Source organism: Cebus imitator, unplaced genomic scaffold (genome assembly GCF_001604975.1).
Source record: "Cebus imitator isolate Cc_AM_T3 unplaced genomic scaffold, Cebus_imitator-1.0 Scaffold102, whole genome shotgun sequence".
In the NCBI taxonomy this organism is placed as follows: domain Eukaryota; kingdom Metazoa; phylum Chordata; class Mammalia; order Primates; family Cebidae; genus Cebus; species Cebus imitator.
The window spans coordinates 3,050,783-3,055,776 of record NW_016107417.1 but is presented as its reverse complement, the minus strand read 5'-3'; the positions used below and the strand labels follow the sequence as shown (position 1 = coordinate 3,055,776).

Sequence of the window (4,994 nt, the reverse complement as noted above, 5' to 3'; positions counted from 1 at the left end):
AAAAAAAAAAAAAAAAAAGAAAAGACCTTATCTTATTTCCTATATGTTTGTGCCTGATGTATAATTTGGCCCTAGTTAGAATGGTGGTCTGGGGAAGTGGCCTATGCAATCTCTGCTGTTCTGGATGTATGGCTCCCTTTCTTTATTGATTAAGGTTGTGATTCTTTTTATAAATGTTCCATGGCAGTGGGAAGGGATTCTCTGTCACATTCCACATCTGGATCAGTTCCTCCCAATTTTGTTGGTCAAATCCAGATCTGCCATATCCTGTGCAATGACAAGTTAGTTGCATTCTCACCATCACTCCTGGGGCCTCTCCACTTGCCGTGAGCTGGCTCAGCAGTGTGCTCCGTGTGTGTTGATGCAGGGCGATCCACTAGTATTCCCAGCGCTAACTCCCCCGTCTGTGGCCTGCTTGCTGCTTGGACTTCACCATGTCTGGTGTTGACAGTGCAGACCCGAAGCTGTCCACACATGGGTGCACACACTCCTGTCTTCTTGTTTGCACTGGACTGAAGTATCTTTGGGGGTTATTTTCAGCTGCTGAATTTGGAATGATTTTTATCTTTTCTGCTTTCCACTTATGTCCATGTGTTTATTTTATACTGTAGTGATTGGTATTTATCAGGTGAATATAATTGGTATTTAACAGGTGAAATAATCCACCTGTTCTGGTTGAGGTCTTCTGGGACTTTCCAGGGTGACAGGTTGTCACTGCTACCTGGGCCATGTGGACCCACACCAGCATTTTGTAGTTACGAATTGTACAGTCACAAATGTCTTTGGGCAAATCCCCTTCTATTCCTGAAGAAAGCTTTTGGCTTGCAACCCCACTGGCCAGCGGGAAGGGCCAGTCACTTGGTTCTCCTCACTGCCCTGTGCCCAGATGGTTCTAGAGCTGCTATTTCCCCCTTGGCCCTGTCCACACCACTGTTTTTACTTCTGCTCACTGGCTGAATGCAGTGGTTCCCAGAGCCAGTGCCGCGTTTCCCCACGTAGCTCACTCTCCCCGCGGCATGCACCCGAGGGTCCTATGGCTAACACGCTGAATTAATTCTTTGCTCATCTTACAGAGTGGGTTTTGACTGCCCCCATTTCTGAGGCCTTGTAGGCCAGAGCTTTGTTGCCTCATCGGCAGGTTGGGACTTAGATGGCCGTGACCGTTTCCTCTCTGCTGCTGCAGTAAGTAAGTGCCTGCACCGTGTGTTTGGGGGCTGAAGTGGAAGCGGGGCTGTGAGGGGAGATGGACATGTGAGGGGGACGGGGCATGAGTGAAGTGGGGGAGGGGTTGAAGGCAGTTGGCCCAGCAGGTTCCCCGCCCTTTTTGAGAGGTCTGAGGCCTGCAGGCCTGGCTCAGAGCCCAGCTGGTAGTCCCCAGACTGTGTGTGTGTGTGTGTGTGTGTGTGTGTGTGTGTACACCTGTGTGTGTGTGTAAAGTGGGGGAGACCTGTGTGTGTGTGTGAGTGAGAGAGAGAGAGAGAGATAGAAGTGGGGGAGAAGTGGAGGGCTGACTGCTCGGATTCATCAGGATGAGTACAAGGCACCCAGCCCTCAGCCTGGCCTGACCTCCTGTGTGTCCTGAGCAGGCTATAGCCCTCTCTGAGCCCCTGTTTCTCATCTGGACCCTGCTGGGGAGGGCTTCTGAGCTCTTTGGCGCTGGCAGCAGGGACTCCAGGAGCAGGACTCTCAGACGAGGACAGAGAGTTCATGCGGGGTTCCCATGGACCCTCCGTGGGGCCAGGGGAGGCAGAGCCTGGGCCAGGAGCATTGGGGCTGTGGACCGCGGATACTGAGGGTGTCCTGACTGCGGCTGAGGGTCCAGGTGGGCTTCGTGTACCTCTGGGTCCTGGGGCCCTGGTGACTTGGACCCGTCCTCTCCGGAACTTGTACTCCAGGTTAGTCAGTGACAGGAGAGAGGCCGGTGGGCACTGTGCTTCCAACTTCATTTCCAGCATGACAGTTCCCAGGAAGGAACCCACAGCTGACCATGGCTGAGAGATCAGAGGACGGAAGGCGAGGCAGGGCATCTGCGTGACCTCAGGTGCTTGGGGCCCAGCAGACCCAGAGAACCATTTGCACTAGGCCAGGGTGCCAGAAGTGTCCCCAGGTCTTAGATTTCCTGTTCTGATGAAAAGACTTTTGCCTTTAATTATAAAAGTGATCTGCATAGAGTCAAAAATTCAAGCCGTGGGTATAAAGTGAAAGTAAAATTCCTGTCCCCTCACCTATCCTGCCCTGCTACACAGAGATGTCTTCTCAAGTTTCCTAGACCTCTTCTGGAAATTTCTATACTCACAGAGATGCTTGTGACTGCATACACTGTCCCAGAACCTGCAGGACTGTGCCTCGTGTTCGGTTTGCTGGTGTGACTTGATGCTCCTCAGTCAGGATACACATGTGGCACACTGGGATGTGGCACATGTGGCTGTGCCACTGGGGGACACTGTCCCAGGCGGTGGTGCCTTTGCAAGGGGAGTGAGGAAGGCAGGAGGTGGGCCTGGGAGGGAGGGAGGCGCGGAGCCGCCGCAGGTGTTTCTTTTACTGAGTGTGCCCATGGCCACACTCAGGTTTTGCTTTTCACCTTTCAATCTGTGAAACAGTGAGCAGGAAAAAGCAAAAGGCGCTGGTGGTGGCACGTCCAGCACTGCTGGGCCAGGGTTCGAGTCCCTGCAGTGTCGCTGCTTCCTTCTGGCTCCCTGCTCCAGGCCTCTCCTCCCACCCCAGCAGGGATGTCTTGTCTCCTAGAGGGTGGCATTGGGTGGAGCACCCAGGCCTCTCCCAGAAGCCCTCCTGCCCAACTATCCCCTCCCTCATCTCCTGGGGCCCTGGGAATATAGCAGGGGACCAGGGGCCACAGGCAGCTGATAATTTAGCCCCTAAGCCACTCCCGTGGGAGGAGGAGAGGGACACCAGGCACAGCTTGGGGGCTCGGTACCCAAGGCTGTGGGGCCTACCTGGAGGGGCCCCGTCCCTCAGGCACACTCCTCACTGCCCTCTTCCTTCCAGGGCTCCCAGAATCAACTCACCGCCTCCCTCCTCTCCACATCTGAGGACCAGGGAGGGCTGAGGGGATGGGGTCTAAGGAGAGAGGCCAGAAATCCTGAGGCCTGGGCTGGAGATGGGGGGAGGGAAGATAGGGCCAAATGAACAGACCCTTGTGCAAGAAGGCAAAAGGCTGGGACCACAAGGGGCCGGGTGGGACAGGGGAGTCAGCCTGCACTCTTCAGGTGCCTGGACCCCAGGGATCCACCGGCTCAGCACCAGCAGAGGCAGCAGCTTCCATCCTGAGCAGATGGTTTCTTCCTCACTCAGTCTCTGCCCCCGCTTATCCCCAAGAGGGAAGTCAGGGGTTCACAGTCAGTTTCACCAGCCATGATACTGATTCTGTCTGCAGCTTGGAACAGCCTGCCTGGCCCCAAGGCTCCCCAGGGAGCCCCTGCCAGTCACTATAATAATCTCCTTTAACAAGTTGGGCCCCATAAGGAACAGCCCGAAGCAGGAGAGAGGTATACAGAGCTGGCCTTGGGAGGCCGGCCATATCTCCTGACCCCACAGAGCCCACTCAGAACACCACGCCCCACTGGGTCTTCCCAGCCCAAACTCAAGTCGCAGGATGGCATGGATCCTTTAGGGAGAGCTGGGCTCCCATGGAGGGGAGGGAGCCCCAAACCTCAACAAGGCTGCAGGAATGAGTGTGCAGGGCCAGGGAGGGGAGCCAGGAGACAGAGGGGCAGGAGGCCAGTCAGCTTTGCTGGAGAGGACCCTTCATGAGGAGCCCTGGCTTGGGCCTCCTGGTCAAGGGTGGGGCCAGTTCGCAGCAATCTGCAGCCCCTTAGCCCCTGGCAAATTCTGGTGCCAGAACATCTCCTCTGGAGCTGGTGTCCCTCTCATTGAAGGGGTGAGAGGAGGTAGTGTGAAGCTGAGGTCGTGGCAGGCCATGCCTGGGTGGTGAGGCCAAGCCTCCCTTGCAGCTGCGAGGGCAGGTGGGAGGAGCTGCAGGAGCTGCTGTCCTTGGATGTGATCAACCTGCCACTGGGGACCAACCGGCTTAGGCTCACGTAGCAGCCAAGGCACAGAGCCCAGGACCGAAGACAGACAGGAGCCACCCCCCAGCCAAAGAGCATAGACCTCTGAGTACCACCTAGCCTGTGTGAGACTCCATATCTCTAAAAGGGAGTTCGGGCCAGGTGCAATGGCTGACACCTATAATCCCAGAACTTTGGGAGGCCAGGAGTTCGAGACCAGCCTGGCCAACATGGAGAAATCCCATCTCTACTAAAAATTCAAAAATTAGCCAGGCGTTGATGGCAGAAGGTCTTGACATGTCTGTGATGGAGTACATGTTGTTTGCTGAGAGGTGATGGCAAGGAACACTGAGCCATCCCCAGGCAGGAAACTGCTAGAATAGTAGACAATATGTACCAGTCATGCACTAGTTAAACCAGTTCCCAAAACAGGATACGTGACCTTGTCCCCATTGCTGACTCACAAAGAGTGCTTTCTAGCTTATTTCTGTCTTAGTGCTGAACAGGCACTATCTGCTTGTTTAGTCTATCTTTATTCTATGAAGAAACACTGAGCACCTGCTTATTAAAAATAATCACTTGTGCCGGACGCGGTGGCTCACGCCTGTAATCCCAGCATTTTGGGAAGCCAAGGCAGGCGGATCACGAGGTCAAGAGATCGAGACCATCCTGGCCAACAGGGTGAACCCCCTTTCCTACCAAAATACAAAAATTAGCTGGGCATGGTGGCACGCACCTGTAGTCCAGCTACTTGGGAGGCTGAGGCAGGAGAATTGCTTGAACCCAGGAGGCGGAGGTTGCAGTGAGCCGAGATCGTGCCACTGCACTCCAGCCTGGCACCTGGCAACAGAGCAAGACTCTGTGAGAGTCTGCGCTGGGCTTTCAGCTGGGAAACGCTGTCAGCCCCCTGGGGTCTCACTCCGATCTCACTTTTGCGCTTCATCTTTGTGTCTGATTCTTTCTTTCTTT

The 4,994-nt window shown here is 54.9% G+C and overlaps 1 long non-coding RNA gene across 1 annotated transcript in view; it reads left to right on the top strand.

The window, feature by feature from the left end:
* LOC119472471 overlaps positions 1-1,414 on the top strand; it is an 18,935-nt gene extending 17,521 nt beyond the window's left edge. Inside the window, exon 2 of the long non-coding RNA XR_005201619.1 lies at positions 1,074-1,414. This is a non-coding gene — a long non-coding RNA (uncharacterized LOC119472471). The remainder of the gene's footprint in view (positions 1-1,073) is intronic.
* Positions 1,415-4,994: the final 3,580 nt, after the last annotated feature.